The sequence below is a fragment of the Amphibalanus amphitrite genome, unplaced genomic scaffold (genome assembly GCF_019059575.1).
Source record: "Amphibalanus amphitrite isolate SeventyFive unplaced genomic scaffold, NRLGWU_Aamphi_draft 000282F_arrow, whole genome shotgun sequence".
In the NCBI taxonomy this organism is placed as follows: domain Eukaryota; kingdom Metazoa; phylum Arthropoda; class Thecostraca; order Balanomorpha; family Balanidae; genus Amphibalanus; species Amphibalanus amphitrite.
In genome coordinates, this window is record NW_024881777.1 from 685,368 (window position 1) to 706,657 (window position 21,290).

Below are 21,290 nucleotides of genomic sequence, written 5' to 3' on the forward strand. Positions count from 1 at the left end.
CCCTGGGCGGCCCACTCCCGGCGCTACGCACGCCCCATGCGCCGTGATACCGCGTCACTCCCCCTCCCTCCTTCCCCCACAATGACCGGTGACCTCACTTCCCTCGGGATTTGGACTCGCCCTACCCCGACCGTAGCGCCACGTGGTGGCTCTGGAGATCTTAAATAGACCCACTGTACTTCAAGGAGCAGCAGCATGGTGTGTCGACAAGAGTTAACTCTCTGCATGCACTTCGCGACCTAGGCTTCACTGTGAGCGAGGGCTGAGTGGCGGAGAGTCCCTTCCGGCCCTCTGTCCGAGAGACTGGGTCGTGGTCGCGGCCATTCTCGGCTCGGCCACCGCGTCTGCCGAGGTAAGACTCATGCGGTAGTTCTTTCCCACAGAGAGACGACCTGCACTTAGTGGCGAAGTTAGACGTTAAAAGTTAGAGACGAAGTTAGCCCGATGTCGCTGCGTATTTTTTTTCGTATTGCATCCCTTTCCCTCGGCTTGGGTGTTGGAGTTTGGTTCGAGGGGGGGGGGGCGAGTTTGATTTGAAGGGGATGTTATTCAATTGAATAGCATCTTTTCAGGTTAGGGTGCACCTTTTTGGGTAGGGCTCCGGCCTTTCTGGGCTGAGAGAGGAAGGGTGTAGTCTATAAATTATGCGATCGTTTGTCGTTTGTAAATGACGTACTCTTCTTCCGCCGCGTATTGCTCTCGTAAGAATTTTAACGCCACCCCTTATTGATCGTATTTAGCGCGTCGTATTTGTTTATATGTTGTTATTTATTCACTTAATCACAAGCCGCAGCTGACACGAAGTGTTTCCCTCGTTCGCTGGAACTTGCTGCAGGCTCCGTGTTTGTTTTGTGTTTGTTTCGTTTTCATTTAGGTCATCTGTAATAGCTACTTTTTATGGACTATGCGTTGTTTTCAGTTTAAGCACACATCATTCACGACAACGCAAGCATCACCACACACACAAACAAACAGGCACCCAAGCAGACAACACATACACACTCGACGGACGAGGGGTAGAGGTGTGTACGCATGCATCTTACTGCCCATATTTGTATCGACGGCAATATCTGGTCAATGTCCTTCATATTCAACGTCAAACTTTTCCAAGTTCTTTAAATTTTGATGCGTCAACTAAAATGTGCTTCAATTAATTGCAGAGGCTTGAGTAATGTGAAGAAAAAAAAAACGTAGAGACGTTATGCAGTATATACGGAATTGCAATTTTGACGTTATTTTTATTCAAGATACCCACTTAACAGACAAAAATATACAATACTTTAACAGCTTATGGCATGGCAAATGCTACCATTCTTGCCACTCCAGTCGTAGTCGAGGAGTTGGTATAATGATCAGACACAATTTACAACATGAAGTAATTAAAGTAAAACATCTTAATTGTGGAAATTTTATCTACGTTATATGCAAAATAGGAACCAAATCCTATCTACTCGCCAACATTTACAGCCCAAACGAGGACAATCCTACCTTCTACCGCAACATTACCACATTGTTAGAATCACTGCATACAGACTACACAATTATAGGAGATTTCAAAATCTTGGTAAGCCCCACGATCGACTCATATAATTACGCCCGTGAATACAACCATACAGTGACGTACAGCCCACCGCTAAAGTAATGTAGGGTTTTACCAATCTCAACGGTTAGCTTTGACTGGCGATTGTTTAATGCGGAGTGATCGAAAAGAAGATGTCAATAGCTTAAGTTGCAGCTGCAAGGGTGACGATACATATAAGCTACATTCAAAGTTTCATTGTAGTCTGGCTAATCGTTCCTAAGCTTCAGAAGCAGAACACACCCATGACTGAAACCCCACATTACTTCTGCTGTGGACTGTACCCAAGGGGGGGCCACGGGGGCCAAGGCCCCTCCTGAGCGCCGAAGGCGCTCAGGGGGCCCCTCAGGCCCCAGGATATTTTTTTAAACACTGGATAAAACGTCTTTTACTCGGAAGAAAAAATGATATTTAAGTTTCATTTATGTGCCCTGGGTACCCGAGGGGCCCCTGCAGTCATCCAAGGGCCCCCAGTTTTCTGGGCCCCTGGTCGCCTAGGGGGCCTCTGGAAGCCGGGGGCCTGATCTCATGGGGGCCCCAGATAGCCTGTGGCCCCTAGTCACCTAGGAGGCCCTGGTCGCATGGGGGGGCCTCTGGTCGCATGAGGCCCCTGATCGACTGGGGGCCCCTAGTTGCCTAGGGGGCCCTGATAGCCGGGGGCCTGGTCGTATGGGCCCCTGATAGTCTGTGGCCCCTAGTCGCCTAGGGGGCCCTAGTCGCATGGGGGCCTCTGGTTGCATGATATTGAGGCCCCTGATCGCCTGGGGGTACCTAGTCGCCCAGGGGGCCCCTGGTAGCCGGGCGGCCTGGTCGCATGGGGGCCCCCGGTCGCCCCTAGTCGCCTGGGGGACCCTGGTCGCCTTGGGCCCCTGGAAGCCTGGGATCCCTTGGTCGCCTGGGGGCCCCTGATCGCCTGAGGGCCGCTGGTCACCTAGAGGGCCCCTGGTCGCCTGGGGGCCCCTGGTAGCCGGGGGCCTGGTCGCATGGGGCCCCCTGGTCGCATGGGGGCCCCCTGGTCGCCTGGGGGCCCCTGCTCGCTTTGTAGACCTGATCGCATTGGCCCTTGGTCGCCTGGAGGGCCCTGGTCGCCTGGGGCAGTGGGGCTCCTAGTCATCTGGAGGACCTGGTCGCCTGGGAACCGCTGGTCGACTGGGGGCCCCTGGTCGTCTGAAAGTACGCTTATCACCTGATTGATCCCAAATCATCTGAGTGGCTAATGGCTACTGGATATAAGTAGTGACTGGAGTAGGTACTCATCTGAAGGAGCCAATATCTTTCACGGTGCCGGAGATATCACAGAAAAACAAAAAGGCTAAACTGAATACCCCCAACCTTGGCCCCAAAGGCGTCATTGGCTAACACAGGGATGTGGGTCGATTTGCAATCGCATTTCCTCCTAAGTCCTATTCCTCCAATTAATACAGAGTGTCCCAGAATTACCCAAGCATTTATTTTCTGGCTAAAAGTACAATTGCGCTCGATTCCTAGTGAAACATATAATAGCCGCGTTTACATTGGGCTAGTTGCCAAATAGTGGAATTCCGATAACGAGACATTTATTCCCCACTATTATATTACATATATACCTACATATCCGGAATTGGAGGATGTTCAGTAATTGAGGCGCTCGGTCATAAAATGCCGTGCGTTTCATGCACACTCCTCAAGAAAAAATATTTTTACTTTCCAATTTTCCACATTTTCTCAAGGCTTAGACCGTTACAGAGACCGTTTTACAGGCGCGGATACAAGGGGTGGGGCCATGGGGGCCATGGCCCCCCCCCTTGGCCGATTTTTTTCAAAAATAAAATAAAAAGTTAAAAAGTTAAAAAGCTGAAAAATAAAGTGGCCGAAATCCGATGAGTTTTTTTTTTAACCTACCCACTTAGTTATTTCTTAGAAGACTAGCTGAGAAGACTTCTTTGTTAGAAGATTGGTAAAGCTTTTCATATCTTGGAGGTCTCTTATACTCACAGAGATGACCACTTTTACAGGGCCTCCTAACCTGCACAGAGGGCCTCCAAGCCTGCACAGATGTTGAGATGTTGCCTGAACAGCTAGATAAGCTCAATAGACGCAGTTTTTTTTGGGGGGGCCAACAAGTGGGAAGATGGGGCCTCCAACAGGTGGGATTATGGGGGGGGGGCCTCCTGGTTTCTAATGGCCCCTCCCTTGGAGATTTTCTGGATCCGCCCCTGCCGTTTTAATTGACTTTGATGAAGTTGAACGCGAGAAATCACAACCAAATGCTACATTAGGTTGTAAAGAACTGAATTGCGTTTTCCCACACACGTGGCGTTTTCTCACCTACGTCTGCAGGAGAGACCGGACCCACTATGCCCCCCCCCCCACCCACCATCGAAAGGTTCTTCATGACTCCCGGGGGCCGGGGGCCCCCGGGGAACCTGGGGGACCCTATACACTGTGGGGGGCCCCTTCGAAAGCAGGTGGCCCCCTCCTGGGCGAAATACTGGGTACGTGCCTGCAACCATAATGCAAAACAAGTTTTTCTTAGCTTCGCAGAAACTAACGATCTAGTCGACATTTGGAGAGTCCGAAATCCTAAAGCATTGGAATATACATGGTCAAGGCCTAATCTTTTAAAATGCGGTAGTTTGGATATGTTCTTTATAAGCTCAGCCCTTATTTCATTCACACATGATGTGACAATCAAACCTGGATAGTGGATATAGAACTGACCAGTTTCCTAATTTATTGGTCCGTGACAGTACGGATTTTCGTGGAAATGAGCAAAGTATGAAAAAATAAGCAGCTTACATAAAAATGTCGCTATAGTTTACTAATTGCACCACCAAATGTAATCAAGATACTAGCGCTCCCGTTATATTTGTATTTAGTTTGTAATGAAACAACTTCGCTATACTACGACAAACGGCATGACATCTCGCATATATTAACCCTCGCCCTGGCAGGGGGGGTCGATACGACCCCCCTAAGGTTTTTCGAAGATAGCGTAAAACGGCAGCGCACAGCGCCGCCAAATTTGGCACAGCCTATTATAAAGCAACCTTTTTACATATGACCTAAAAATTTCAGGTCCGGGTGACCTTGGATCAGGTCACCAGGTCAGAAAAACCTGTACAAGGTCATGGTTAAATTTCAATTTTCTTTTTGCACCTGTCCAACTCACATTTTTTGACTGATTTCCTTCAAACTTTCAGGATGTGCTAAGTTCACCGAGTTGCATAACATATAGTTCAGGTTTGTGAGGTCACTGACCTGAGGTCAGTTAAAGGTCATTACGTCGTAATGTTAGGCCTATGGAAAAATACAAAATTCGGAAAATACTGGAGATATCCGCTTGGTTCTATCACTTTTGTGCTTTGAAACCACAGTCCTTAACAGCAGGTCACTTGGTGCTTCTTTGTTTGGCGTACTTATCCATGGGTCAGGTCAAATGAGGTCAACTGAGGTCAAATGACGTTTTTGCCAATAACTTGGCCCATGATGACGCTAGAGCTTAAAACATGGTGTCATTGTGTTCCTTGTGATCAGCCGAATCGAATGATATGCGATATGATGCAATTTGGTTAACTTAAACTTAATTAATTTATTAAAGTTTACTTAATAATTAAGAAAAACTTTAAGTACACTTAAGCAAGCTAAAAAGTATATCATTCGACACGCCTTGACGTGCTGAGTTCACTAGTGATTCACTGGTGATTTTCTTTTTGATCTATCTTAATCAGATCAAAAGTTATAAGTGAAAAACTGTTGACCTGTTTTTAGCGAAATTTTTACACTTATACCCCCTAAAACCCCCCTAAATATTGACCTACAGCAACCAAATTTCCACAGGGGCGAGAACTACAGGGGGCCCACCTACGTACCAAATTTGGTGTTTCTAGGTGCCATAGGAGCCAATCGCGAGGGGGGGTCGCATCGACCCCCCTGCCAGGCCGTGTTATGAAAAATGCCCTGCCAGGGCGAGGGTTAACCCTCGCACGTGTACGGGGGGGGGGGGTCGGATGGACCCCCATGGTTTTTCGCGAATAACTCGCGCAAAAAGCGGCCGATCGCGACGAATCTTTCAGTTCCCTCGAGCTGATAATTTTACACCTACTCTGAAAATTTCATGGCCCTGACCCAAGTGACCTTTGACCTGTGACCTATTTCTCGAGGCCATGTTTGACCGGAATCGCGATTCGGCGTAGGTACTTACATACGTCGGCTCGCATTAGTCGCGCGTTTGCAAGCTTTTCGTGGTTTCAAACGTTCAAACAGTGATTTTTGCTGCTCCCATGCATTAGGGTGGATGTCAAGGTCACCTGAAGGTCAGGTCAGGTCATTGACCTTTGATGACCTCGGTTCACTTTTTCGAGTTTTACATGTTTCTAGGCTACTTTTTGGAGCTGAATTCGAATTTAGAAACCATTTGAACATTTACAAAGTAGTTTTGGTGCCTTCGTAACATGTTACGAAGCTGTCAGAGGCGGTTGACACCTACTACGAATACCCGCCACGACCCCTACTGGTTGACCTGACCTGACCCGACCTAGTCTAAAGCTTAAAGACATCATCTGTGATCATAACTAACACGATATTCGTGATCAGCACCCCGAAAACCCCCATAGCAGCCACACTTTACGACTTTCTAGCAGGTCCCGATTTTCCCGACTTTTGGGTCATTGACCTGACCTGGAAGGTCAACCAATGACCTAGGACCTTAAAATTGGGTACCTATTATCGGCTTCGTCTCGTGACGGGAGCACGCTCGTTTTTTTTTTTCGCGAAGCTCTAGCTCGATCAGGGGCCAAACGGCAAGGGGGGTCCAACCGACCCCCCCCCACACACACACACATTAGAAGCTGGCAAACGCCGCACACATGCGAGGGTTAAGACATATTTTGACCATGGACTGTAGGTAAAATACAATTTGTAATTTTGATCAACATTTTATATTCTGCTACCAAATCCTGGTGCCAACTCTTTCCGAATATTAGTAAAAAGTACGTCAGGGTGAACGTATACTACTGAAACTAATTGCAGTATACCGACAATAATTGTTTGGTCCATAGGCGGCGGAACGGGGAGGGCACCGGGGCACCGTGCCCCCCTTTGATTTTGGCACTTTATTATTAGCCCTATGGGCGTTGCATGGAAAGAATGGGACCAAAAGTCGACAGTGCCCCCCCCCCCCCTAAATTGAAGGTGTTCCGCCGCTTCTGGTTTAGTCTCCATCCACACAGGGACAGGGGCGTTTTCATCTGAAGTTTGGCCGCCGGAGCCACCGCGAGACCTAGTTTCACGAGTAGCCGATAGTCGGCGCCACCGTCGCACTCGGCCGCAACCAGTAGGTACATGCATACATATACTGGCATGTTCACTTACAGTGGATGGCAAAAAAAAAATGGAGCTATTATGGCCTCGCTTGTTGGTAATTATGTGTGGTGTTCTTCATAAATGATCGCCGCATAAAGAAACAACCGTTTAGGTTGTTAAGGTCATTTTTCATGAAGAAAATGACCTAAATTTTACTCATAATAAAATCTGAATCCCAATGTCCGCTTCTATATGGAGTTTGTACCATAACGGTCCGTGATCATCTGGTAGAAGGGATCTTGATGGATCCGTAGGTTCACGATGATGACAGGAATGCTTGAAAATTGGAAGGCTCGGGATCTTCTTTAAGGAATGGATGAGGAATATGCCTGGGAGTAAGGAGAATCAGCATCGGGAAGGTGGTGGTTGACCAATGACCAGTGGCCGTTGAAGTTGCTGCTATATAATCTAACGATTGTCTGAAAAGGATTGTTATTTCTACATATGTATCACTGAACTGCCTTTCTTCTAAGATACATCAGTATTAAATGTTAGTAAGGTCATTTCCCACCTTTTTTATGGAAATTAAAACTTAAAAAAGTCAGTTTGTAGTCCTTTTTTTAAATAATTCCATCCTCTGGCGTTTTTTTCTACATCCTCCCCAAACACAAAATGGATTTGGCCACACTGGTCCCAGTGTGTGGGGGGGGGGGGCACCTCAGCGGGGGGACAGGGTATCCCAGTATGGGGGATACGATGTTTGTCTGTCTGTCTCTGTCTGTGACTGTCTGCCTGCATTGTCTGTATCTTTCCGTCTATCTCTGCCTGCCCTCTGCCTCGCTCCCTGTCTGTATGTTTGTCTGGCTGCCACTGACCGGATCTGCTCGATAATGTCTGGCAGGCAGATGTCGCTCCAGCGGTAGCCCTCGCGCTGGCCGGCCAGCACAGCGTTCGGTCCCAGCCACACCTCTCCGTTCAGACGCGGCGTGAAATGCACGCCCAAAAACGGCAGGCCGGCGGCCGGCACCTGGCGAGACGAGCACAGTCACTGGGCAGACTCCACACTGGTCACTGACCGACTGACGGCGGTCACTGACGGACTGACGGCGGTCACTGACGGACTGACGGCGGTCACTGACGGACTGACGGACTGCGTTATGCACCAGCCGCGGCCATTTGGCCGGGCGCGACGCTAGCGCCCAGAAGGGGAGGTTGGGGTAATTTGGCCGGTGGTGTAAATTGGCCGCCCCCATCTGTACAATATCTGATAAAACTGAATGAAATAACTCTATGTAGTCTCTATTCATTTGTCATGGGTAGAACTAACTCGAGGACAATTGTCAAAACTTCCCCCTCATATTTTTCTTCAAAATAAATAAAAAGTGAATTTCATTAGAAAATGGCAGCTTTTACTTCCGCTTAAAAAGTTTTGTAACATGTAGCATTTGGGCTGTAAACGAATTCCGACATTATGACGACATTCTGGGAGGTGTTCAGCGGTTCCAAGAGCAATTTCATCTAGTTCCGTACAGCCATGACGACTTTATAGACAAAAATTTCAGATTAACATTGTGGGGTTATTTGGCCGGGACTAGCGGGGCAACTTGGCCGGTGCGCTCAGGGTCGCTTTGCTGGGACGGCCGAGTTGTCATGGTCAATTATATTATAAATGACGTAATTCATGACCAACTTTGACTACCTTGATGCCTTATTTCCTATTGGACAGCTGTAAGGGCATGTGACGTCATCAAAGATAACTAAACGTTAAAAGCATTAGCATACATAGGTGGATTGGTCGATGGTCGCCCAAAATAGTGTCAGAGCTGCAATTTTGACACCATCGTGTTTGTCATGCTCACTTGCTCAACCACGTCGAATGATATGCTTTTTGTATGGGTGAGGTCGATTTAGGATGTTGACCTCCATCCAAGGTCAGGTCATGACCTCATGATGAGGTCAAGTTGCACATTATTCAATTCGGCAGGTCTTTCCGAGTCCATTGGTGTCTTCTCCGTCTTAAGTTCACTGTCAGCGCCAAAATAACTGTCTATAATCCCTCATTGGCTTATAATGGCCAGATCACCTGACCGACGTGACGTTAGGTGACCCTTAGGAGAAATCCGAAGTTAACGACTTTTGAGAATTAGGGAGTTCCATGGGTTCTGTAAATTTCATCGATCTGTGATAGATCTCCTTGCATTGATGGAGTTGCGATGTTGGCGACGTTTTCGAGACCGTTCAGAGGTTCACTTACGACGTCATAGGTAAGTGACCTGACCTGACCTGCAAATGAGGTTGGTGCCAAAAAATCCGGCTTGAATCAAAGGTCACGTATGCCAACTTACAACTCTCTATCACCAGCTTGCTCACCCCCAAGCTCACCCCTACTTTGCTTTGCAGCCATGGTTTGCCGCAAATAAACGATAAAAGTTTTGGTCTGTTTGACATGCGAACACAGGACCTTCCGAATTCCGATGTATCAAAAACATGGGGTCATATATGGACGAATATCTCGAAAACGGTTGAATAGGCTTGAATTTTTCATCCCAAAAATGCAAATCATGGTGTCAAAAGTGGAAATAGCCGGTGCGCCGTCTGGCAACCCGGCAGCCCGCCGCCATAGGGAAATTCATGCTTTTTGTCGCTTTTTTCGCTCCTTATGAGTCACTTGATCTAATTAGAGCTTAACTAGGAACGAGGCGGGTCACTTGGACGTATTCGGTAGCCAAATACGGATTTTTGGAGCCAATACCTGGGAAACCCTACCCGCCCAATGCGAGTATTTAAGAGTCTGCATGCCCAAATTAACGCTGAGCGCGGCCGTTTTCGGTCGGTTTTCCGCGACCTTGTGGCGAAATCGCCTTATTTATTCAACCAGGGTGGGCTAATTCGCTTAACTAGGAATGAGGCGTTGAAGAGAATTATTCAAGGAATAGAGTTGTGCAAAAATATTATTTGTATTGTTAAAACTGTATCCGCCCTCGAACGATAAATATTGTTGACCCATCAGGAACACATCCCCTGGAATGCGTTTGGACTTGGCTGGATCTAATATTAGCGAGTATCTGCTAATGCAGTTTCTTGGCTTACACAGTACGCACACAAGCATACATACTTCCTGCCCTTGGTTATCCCTCACTTGAATGAAAATTTTGCTATAATAACCATTCCAAGCAGTTAACAGGTTTTAGTGCAGTGCCAAGTCGGAACCGTTCAGCGCCGCCAGTCTCCCAGGCGGCGCGTAACGGCCGCCGCCGGCCGCGCGCCGCCGCTCTGGCAGGGTGTTTGACTTCATATCTCTGTTGCTAGAAAAGTTGTGGACCGATTTACATGATTCTTGCATGAAAAGATCCGCCATTCAATTCTTAGCAGATAACGAAAATTTGACGTCAATTGCACGATCCGCTGCCCATATTGTGGTACTGCCATCTATTGACAAGGCTGGCGAACTAAAGCCGGGCGGCTATTTCCACTTTTGACACACCATGAAAAAGGTTGTAGGTAAAAGGTAAAAGGTTGTACAAAGTATGCTCTTAGCATACGTTGTATGTGGATGCCCGCACTAAGAGACCTTGAAAACCGAATGCGAAAAGTCGCATTTTATCACGCAACCCTATGGGCTAGAAGGAAAAGCCACGCCCATCCTGCCATATGACTTTGGAGGGGGCTGATTATAACATATTAAAATGTCGAAACGTAAGAAACGAGGGAACTTTAAAAGATTTGCGTCTGATTCTAAAACTTAGAATTTTGAATACAGAGCAAGCCTGGACGACAACATAGCTATTTGGCAAACTAGTCAGAGGTGGGTTCGCAAAGTCTCTTTATCGAAATTAAAATTCAATTTTCTTTCAAAATATGTGTGATATATTGCAGTTAAAGGATTAAAAGACATATTTTTTGGTCTGGTATGCATTAGCTTTCTTGCTGCCTAAGGTCACAAGGTGAGAGTTAATGGCATATTGGCCCAATCTTATAAAGGTTGTGCTACCAAATGCCGTACTATCATTCCACGGCACTCTATTTACGGCACCCTATTCACGCAATCTTATAAAGAGAATAGTTCGGCAATTCTTTTCACGCCATTTTGCCCACGGTACAAATCAACGCCAGCAGGAAACGCGCAACGTGATTGGTCAATGCCTTGTCGCCGTCGCTATTGGAATTTACGCGTATTGTTTGCGAACAGCAAAAGTTATGTGTTTTAATTTTTATGGGGCATTTATTTCTTTTAGAGACACAAATATGTGTAATTAATAAATTATTTATGGAAAACGTGATAGCTAACTATGGAAAACACCAACATGCTTGAAGAATTCTCCTGAAAAGTGGATTGCCGACCAAATAAATTTCAGCGTGGGCATTCTTGCGCTCAGAAAATCGAGTGAATTAAGTGTTTTTTTTTTCTACTCAGGCTATATTGAATTAGGGGGTAGGACCAAGTTTAGTAGGCATGATCTGGATCTCAGCAATTATCTTGTTTTATATGGCGGTTTTCATAATCACAATATTATTTTTGATACCATGAAGTTTGTATATCTCGGTTTTACGAAAAATAGTAGGGTAACAAAGATAAATTTCGCGAAAAAATAATTTAAGTTGGAAACATACATTCTGGTATACAAAATTCAGTATGAAGCCCAGTATGGTGACCGCGTATATTCGGATGCAGTATGAGCAGAGCATGGGTCCCGAAAAATTCCTCAGAAACTAGAGAAATTCTCGGACACACGACGGGTACCATATGAATGCGTGCATTTATCTGAGGCGCATCGCGCCATTTCAATTTCGTTGCATTTCGTTGCGTACGATTTGTTGGTGACGGGGCGCGTGGTAGTCCCGGTAAAATTTGAATGGTCCAGGATTTGGTTTGTTTTACCTTCTTCAGACGGGATGCTTCCGAAATTCGAAGGTAAGTTGCACTTTATCTGTAATGCTTTACAGTGTCGTAGAACAGCTACCTTTATTGTGCATTTTCTGTTTTATTGTTTTTGCCGTATCTACTTTGTTTCTTTATTTGTTTCTGTTACGTATCTACTCCACGCCTAAGAGTAAAAAATCCCTTGTACGGTCTCTTCCCACGAAGACCGTAAATGAGGTGTTTGGGAAAAGTTGCACCTCTATGTAATATGTGGGTTCGATATACTGTGTGACGTTCCAAGAACTATTTGGGAAAAGTTGCACCTCCGGAGAGACGGACGGACGGACGGAGAGACGGATGGACGGACGAAGAGACTGATGACGGACGGACGGAGAGAGTGACTGATGGATGGAGAAACGGACGGACAGATGGACGGACTGAGAGACGGAAGGGCGGGCGAACGGACGGAGAGACGGACAAAGAGATGGACAGACGGACGAGAGAGAGAGAGAGAGAGAGAGAGAGAGAGAGAGAGGGAGAGAGAGAGAGAGAGAGAGAGAGAGAGAGGGAGAGAGAGAGAGAGAGAGAGAGAGAGAGAGAGAGAGAGAGAGAGAGAGAGAGAGAGAGAGAGAGAGAGAGAGAGAGAGAGAGAGAGAGAGAGAGAGAGAGAGAGAGAGAGAGAGAGAGAGAGAGAGAGAGAGAGAGAGAGAGAGAGAGAGAGAGAGAGAGAGAGAGAGAGAGAGAAGGGTGGTGAGAGAAAGGAGGATCAGATGAAGGAAAAGACTTAGAGATATGGATATTACTTGTCAGAGACTCGGGGAGGACGGGAAGGAGACTGATACCTAAAGAGAGGAAAGATGATCGCAAGGGGTTTGAGAGATAGGTAAGGAGACAGGGGGAAATGAGATTTTATTGCTCCGGTCCCAATAACACTTTCCAAAATAAAATATAATTGGTCGTAATTATCGAATAAGAATCGGAAATTGTCAATTGTACGTCTGATTTGCTAACATCGATCCGCCCTATACCCTGTTTGACATGTTTGCACCAAAGCCAACTTGCAGGCTATACATCGAGCCAGTGGTATATACTATACAATAAATACATCTCTCCCGGTGGTATACCTGCATAGAGCCGAGACCTCCGGCTGTATTTTCCCACGATCAGCCGGATTGCAAAGCCGTGTATTTTTCGTCCGTTGCAGGCGGCCGGCGCAATCTCCGTGAAAGAAGCGCTCCAGTGACAAAAGCACGAGCAGATCGCCTAAATGCCGGTGGCCGCGAGAATTTCTCTAGTTTCTGAGGAATTTTTCGGGACCCATGCTCTACTCATACTGCATCCAAATATACGCATGGTGACCGTCTGCATGTTTTTTAATCCCACCCAGAAATGACAAACAAGCCCCCTGATTGGCCAGTTGCCGGGCCAGTTGGACTTCAGCGGTCGCCATAGTGGTATCGGGGACTCGGCCTGCGTCGTTAGGTGTTGAATTATGTGTTTCGTTGAGCTAGATATTGCCAATTTGCTTTGATATTTGATAAATAACGTTTGTTTTTTCTTTGGTGATCTTGCATATCCCTAGTGAAAAAGTCCTTAAGGATTTCTCCAGAATCCCCACAATCCTTAAGGATCCATAAGGACTCATATGGATCAGATGTGAAATCCTTAAGGATTCTACGGACCCTCTTGAATCCTTAAGGATGCATTCGCCGATCCGTAAGGATTTTAGGGCGATGTTTGGTATCCTTAAGGATCGCTCAGTATTCCGTAAGGAAATTGCTAGTAATGCTTAATCCTTCAGGATAGCCGATGCAGCCAGTACGTCAATAATTATGGAGTGATTGAATCTTCCCTATAGTATTATTCCATGCTCCCTATCCGTTAATTTCTTAACCATATGACATATACGGCATGTAAAAACTTTGTGACGGACCAAAGCAGCGTTCGTTAATCGTTATCATCATAGGCGCGGGAACCGGGAGGCGAGGGGGGGGGGCAGTGGGAGCAGCTTGCCCCCACAACTCTATGGCGGGGGGCACTGCCAGGCTTCGCCAACTTTTGTGGTGCAACTTTGAAATTAAATATTTTCGATTTTTGGCATTTCTCGATATTGAAAGTGCCAAAACCGGTGATTGTGAGCCAGGGATAACAATTTGGTTATCTTAACTCAGAATTAATATTTAGCTGGGATGATCACCTAAATGTCCACGCTGGGTTCACCCAGACTCCAAATCAGATAGACGAATAGTTCTGATAAAAAGTACCTATTGGTATCTCAACCAAGTGCCACAGTATGCATATCGTATGGCCTTACTCTAGTGTCACCGGTGCCACAGTGTTTGCGCTGTGCTCTTTCAGAGACCGTACCGACTGGAATTTAGCGACCGCTGCCCGTTTTAAAGACTGTACTGGCGGCAGCGGGCGGTCTGATCCTCGCCTCCGGCAATAGGGGAGACCGCGCGTCCCCCTGTCGCATTGTGCCGCTGCCGCTCGCGGGATGCGGACGAGTCTGTGGAGTGTGTTGTGCCGTCTGCCGTCTCCTCTTCGGGCCATGTAAGTTTCTGCCATGCTGTGTAACAATGAGATAATTGATCCTAGTTATTGCATTGATAGATACAAAAACCGGCGCTGAAACGTTCACTTCAATTAATGGCGATCGTCGTCGTCATTCATTTGGCTGCGGCAAATGAAAGTGCTACCGGTAGCGTCTTTTAGCGTCATGCCTTGGAACGAGGCCCAGGTAAATATAATAGAATAGATTCAGGGTAGTAGGACGTAGGTGCATATGTGATGCTAAATGAACATACACAGGCATCTAAGCTGAAAATGACTGAACTGAATTTACTCATAGGCTCACCAATATTCTTTGGCTGGGACTGCAGTCTAAGCCTAAGAGTAGAATTCGTGAGCCTTTGAGTAGGTATTGTTGATCAATATATTACTGTTATTACATAGGAATATCCGCCTTGTTACAGGAACGCAGGATGCGAGACTCGACAGGCGATGGGCGACTCAACCGCTCAAGATGTGTAGAATGTGAATGGCGGAGGAGCGGCGGCCGAGGACGTGTGACGTGATAATATCTGAAGCGTGGCTGACTCGAAAAAAGTGTAGACTTATCTTCCTGTAAATATGTTTTTCGGAAGTCCTCGGCTTATATTTCTCGGAGCCTCAGCTGCAACCTGCGAATGCCTAGAGCTCCATAAATGTATACCCGGTTGCCTGTGGTTGGCGGCTGCTCCATTCCTGGCAATGAAATGGCTAAGTGTGCTTGTTTCAAGTAAAAAATATAGCACCAGAGACCGTACAAATGTGTTTGCTAGGATTTTATCCTTACGGATTTATATATTATTCATTAAGGAATAGCCTCAAAATCCTTGAGGATTGTCGCAAAGATCCTTAAAGATTTTGCTACCAATCTTTAAGGAAGAACCACAAAGTCCTTAAAGATTATTACAAATGTCCTTAAAGACATTGCCAGAGATCCTTAAGGATTTAGCTAGGATTTTCCGCAGAATCCTTAAGGAGATCCTTAAGGATTTAGCTAAAAATCCTTACGGATTTTCCGCAGAATCCTTAAGGAATTTCTAACAAAATCCTTAAGGATTGTGTATCAATTTCGTACAAGGATTTTGTTAAGGATCGTCCTAAAGAAATACATAGGATTGTCCTTAAGGATTTTTTTCACTAGGGATACTAATACGACGATATTTTTTGTGCCGATTATTATGCATTGAACATCTTGAGACAAATGTGGCGATTTCCACGCCCTTTTGCAGTGCCCCCCTCCCCTTTTGTAGTGAGTTAACAGGCTTGTAAGAACCAAAAGAACCAAGTGAACCATTTTTTAGTCAAGTGGTCATGATCGTCCCTACATCTAATGGATAATAGTCTTGCGCAAACTTATCAGGTACTGGAGGAAGCAGAATAGTTACGATTTTGGAGTACGCAAACTTGATATGAAAAAAAAATCTCAGGTATTTTGGCTATATAAAGTGAGATGAAAAGTTTAATTTATCATTTTCATTACAATTGCAATTATGGTAATATCATGATAATTGTACTACAGGGTGACACAAAAAAAGCGGTCATCACCAAAATTCGAATAACTTCGGAAGTTTTATTCAGATCATCACCAAACTTCGGCCACTTTAGGTCATACCTATGTAGCAGACATCCACCAAGTTTCAAGTCTTCACTACGAATACTTTTAGTACAGTGTGTGTTTTGCGGACGCTCCACAATGTGCTCCAGGTGAGCGCCCCGGCGCTGCAGGGCGTAGGCACACCTGCATCCGGCGGGCAAAGTTGCCGATAACCCGATAAGAATAACGTTTCAGGGGTAGCACACCCCCTGAGCACTGTCTCCAGAGGCCATTGCACTCTGAAAAGTGCACAGCCATCGGGTTATCGACATGTTTGCCCGCCGGATGCAAGTGTGCCTACGCCCTGCAGCGCCGTGGCGCTCACCTGGAGCACATTGTGGAGCGTCAGTAAAACACACACTGTACTAAAAGTATTCGTAGTGAAGACTTGAAACTTGGTGGATGTATGCTACATAGGTGTGACCTTAAGTGGCCGAAGTTTGGTGATGATCTGAATAAAACTTCCGAAGTTATTCGAAATTTGGTGATGACCGTTTTTTTTGTGTCACCCTGTAAATGTACTGTCAGGTATTGATAATAGTCATGTCACGTCATGCCACTAACCACACAAACACAACACATTTTCATCTTTATGTATCTAGGCATAAGGTATTACAGGCATGTATTTGCACACCTGTCATGTGCGAGTGGGCATGGCCTCCTTCACAGTTAAATTGTACTGTGAATAAAATACTCTGAATTAAATCTCCGCTTTACAGTGGACAGCTGCTTCTGTGACACGCATTGATCTTGCGCTCATTGAAACACTTAGTTTTGAGTGTTTTGACTCAGTTTTGTTGTAACATTACCTTTGTTTATGTTTTCAATAACTTGTTTTGGGCTTCTCATATTTATCTTTTTTCTTGGCTGAGCAGGTTAAGTGTAAAACAAGTTTAAGCTGAAATATTTACATGTTAAGATTACATGAGTGCATACATTTTATGAAAGCTATTTCAAAGTACTGTAGCCATGTGTAACATGCATATGTCTTAGTCAATGACTACTCAGCATGCTGCTTGGTGTTCAATGGTAACAGTTTGATTTGTTTTTGACATCAAATAATATTTAAGTTGTGTTTCTGAGATTCTAATGTTATTTGTGGCAAATATTTTCCAAAAATCCTCCATTTAAAGCTTCAACTGAATTCTAAAATGCCTGCATTTTCTACCAGAAACATTATCATTTATACCTCCTGGCTCCTACAATATTTCATTTTGTCACTAGGTACCTGGACTGGTGAAAAGTGAAAACTGAAATTCATTCATGTCACCATTATCCTAAGATGGTAAGACCTACCCCTAAATGGAATTGATCTTGTTTCACAAATGAGTTGTAGGTACAATGTCTATCAGCTGATGTCTATTGTCTATCTCTTTTTCAGCGCAGAAGATCCTCAGTCATAGTTAACAAAATGGAAAAATTAGCTGTGTTTTTAAGATTCCAGTCGTGGCCATCAACTGCTCAGGAAAGCAGCCCAGAATCACCAATCACTTCACAACAGGTATGTTGATGCATGTACATTGACATCATTGTCTGAATGCTGAAGAATTGTTGAACAGGGAACACATTTACCTAGCCTTTAAAAACCACAAATCCTACATTACTTACATCAACATTTTTCTATAGAACTTATATTATCTACTTTAATCTGGCTAAGGCTTTTTTACATTATATTCTTTCTGTTAAACATGAAAATATGATGAGTTATAGTGTAACAAGCTGGTGGTTATATCTGCCTTGTCAGCTTGGCCAACATCTGCAATCTGCATCATGCCTATCACAAAATATGACTGCTTTCCTGATATTTGCATTTGTTCCACTCACCCATTGACCACTTCTACCATCTGCTCGCTCTATGCACAGACATTGTCATAGGGTCTGTTCCAGTCGCACTTCCTAACACCTCTTAACATGTAACGGAAGTTGGCACAGATTCAGCACAGATTCAGCACAGCACAGATTCGGTAGGGGGAAAAAAGGCCCCGGTAGAGGGAAACCTTTATGACCCGTTTTCCCCTAGAAATGACGTCACAAAGAGGTAAAAATGGGTATCAATCGAAAGCTCTCGTTTACCCAGACACAGTCCCGCAGGAAAATTCCGCTTTTTTCCCATAGGAAAGTTTTTACGGGAAAATCAAAATTTTGGGTCAATGGGGGGTCCCCCCCGATTTCGTTCAAAATCGGCACACAGGTGCCCCACCACCAGCCGAGAAACTTTCCCCAAAACGGTCCCCGTTGCATTGACGTTTAAGGCCCTTAAAGCCCCGTAAACTCGTAAAAAATCCGTAAATTCGCCCTTGTACGGCCAAAAACGGGGCGCTATGGTGAAAATGGGTATCAATCGAAAGCTCTCGTTTACCCAGACACAGTCCTGCAGGAAAATTCCACTTTTTCCCCATAGGAAAGTTTTTACGGGAAAATCTAAATTTTGGGTCAATGGGGGGTCCCCCCCGATTTCGTTCAAAATCGGCACACAGGTGCCCCACCACCAGCCGAGAAACTTTCCCCAAAACGGTCCCCGTTGCATTGACGTTTAAGGCCCGTAAAGCCCCCTAGACTCGTAAAATATCCGTAAAATCGCCTTTGTACGGACAAAAAAGTGGTGCTATGGTAAAAATGGGTATCAATCGAAAGCTCTCGTTTACCCAGACACAGTCCTGCAGGAAAATTCCACTTTTTTCCCATAGGAAAGTTTTTACGGGAAAATCAAAATTTTGGGTCAATGGGGGGTCCCCCCCGATTTCGTTCAAAATCGGCACACAGGTGCCCCACCACCAGCCGAGAAACTTTCCCCAAAACGGTCCCCGTTGCATTGACGTTTAAGGCCCTTAAAGCCCCGTAAACTCGTAAAAAATCCGTAAATTCGCCCTTGTACGGCCAAAAACGGGGCGCTATGGTGAAAATGGGTATCAATCGAAAGCTCTCGTTTACCCAGACACAGTCCTGCAGGAAAATTCCACTTTTTCCCCATAGGAAAGTTTTTACGGGAAAATCAAAATTTTGGGTCAATGGGGGGTCCCCCCCGATTTCGTTCAAAATCGGCACACAGGTGCCCCACCACCAGCCGAGAAACTTTCCCCAAAACGGTCCCCGTTGCATTGACGTTTAAGGCCCGTAAAGCCCCCTAGACTCGTAAAATATCCGTAAAATCGCCTTTGTACGGACAAAAAAGTGGTGCTATGGTAAAAATGGGTATCAATCGAAAGCTCTCGTTTACCCAGACACAGTCCTGCAGGAAAATTCCACTTTTTTCCCATAGGAAAGTTTTTACAGGAAAATCAAAATTTTGGGTCAATGGGGGGTCCCCCCCGATTTCGTTCAAAATCGGCACACAGGTGCCCCACCACCAGCCGAGAAACTTTCCCCAAAACGGTCCCCGTTGCATTGACGTTTAAGGCCCTTAAAGCCCCGTAAACTCGTAAAAAATCCGTAAATTCGCCCTTGTACGGCCAAAAACGGGGCGCTATGGTTCAAATGGGTATCAATCGAAAGCTCTCGTTTACCCAGACACAGTCCTGCAGGAAAATTCCACTTTTTTCCCATAGGAAAGTTTTTACGGGAAAATCAAAATTTTGGGTCAATGGGGGGTCCCCCCCGATTTCGTTCAAAATCGGCACACAGGTGCCCCACCACCAGCCGAGAAACTTTCCCCAAAACGGTCCCCGTTGCATTGACGTTTAAGGCCCTTAAAGCCCCGTAAACTCGTAAAAAATCCGTAAATTCGCCCTTGTACGGCCAAAAACGGGGCGCTATGGTTAAAATGGGTATCAATCGAAAGCTCTCGTTTACCCAGACACAGTCCTGCAGGAAAATTCCACTTTTTCCCCATAGGAAAGTTTTTACGGGAAAATCAAAATTTTGGGTCAATGGGGGGTCCCCCCCGATTTCGTTCAAAATCGGCACACAGGTGCCCCACCACCAGCCGAGAAACTTTCCCCAAAACGGTCCCCGTTGCATTGACGTTTAAGGCCCTTAAAGCCCCGTAAACTCGTAAAAAATCCGTAAATTCGCCCTTGTACGGCCAAAAACGGGGCGCTATGGTTAAAATGGGTATCAATCGAAAGCTCTCGTTTACCCAGACACAGTCCTGCAGGAAAATTCCACTTTTTCCCCATAGGAAAGTTTTTACGGGAAAATCAAAATTTTGGGTCAATGGGGGGTCCCCCCCGATTTCGTTCAAAATCGGCACACAGGTGCCCCACCACCAGCCGAGAAACTTTCCCCAAAACGGTCCCCGTTGCATTGACGTTTAAGGCCCGTAAAGCCCCCTAGACTCGTAAAATATCCGTAAAATCGCCTTTGTACGGACAAAAAAGTGGTGCTATGGTAAAAATGGGTATCAATCGAAAGCTCTCGTTTACCCAGACACAGTCCTGCAGGAAAATTCCACTTTTCCCATAGGAAAGTTTTTACGGGAAAATCAAAATTTTGGGTCAATGGGGGGTCCCCCCCGATTTCGTTCAAAATCGGCACACAGGTGCCCCACCACCAGCCGAGAAACTTTCCCCAAAACGGTCCCCGTTGCATTGACGTTTAAGGCCCTTAAAGCCCCGTAAACTCGTAAAAAATCCGTAAATTCGCCCTTGTACGGCCAAAAACGGGGCGCTATGGTGAAAATGGGTATCAATCGAAAGCTCTCGTTTACCCAGACACAGTCCTGCAGGAAAATTCCACTTTTTCCCCATAGGAAAGTTTTTACGGGAAAATCAAAATTTTGGGTCAATGGGGGGTCCCCCCGATTTCGTTCAAAATCGGCACACAGGTGCCCCACCACCAGCCGAGAAACTTTCCCCAAAACGGTCCCCGTTGCATTGACGTTTAAGGCCCGTAAAGCCCCCTAGACTCGTAAAATATCCGTAAAATCGCCTTTGTACGGACAAAAAAGTGGTGCTATGGTAAAAATGGGTATCAATCGAAAGCTCTCGTTTACCCAGACACAGTCCTGCAGGAAAATTCCACTTTTTTCCCATAGGAAAGTTTTTACGGGAAAATCAAAATTTTGGGTCAATGGGGGGGTCCCCCCCGATTTCGTTCAAAATCGGCACACAGGTGCCCCACCACCAGCCGAGAAACTTTCCCCAAAACGGTCCCCGTTGCATTGACGTTTAAGGCCCTTAAAGCCCCGTAAACTCGTAAAAAATCCGTAAATTCGCCCTTGTACGGCCAAAAACGGGGCGCTATGGTGAAAATGGGTATCAATCGAAAGCTCTCGTTTACCCAGACACAGTCCTGCAGGAAAATTCCACTTTTTCCCCATAGGAAAGTTTTTACGGGAAAATCAAAATTTTAGGTCAATGGGGGTCCCCCCCGATTTCGTTCAAAATCGGCACACAGGTGCCCCACCACCAGCCGAGAAACTTTCCCCAAAACGGTCCCCGTTGCATTGACGTTTAAGGCCCGTAAAGCCCCCTAGACTCGTAAAA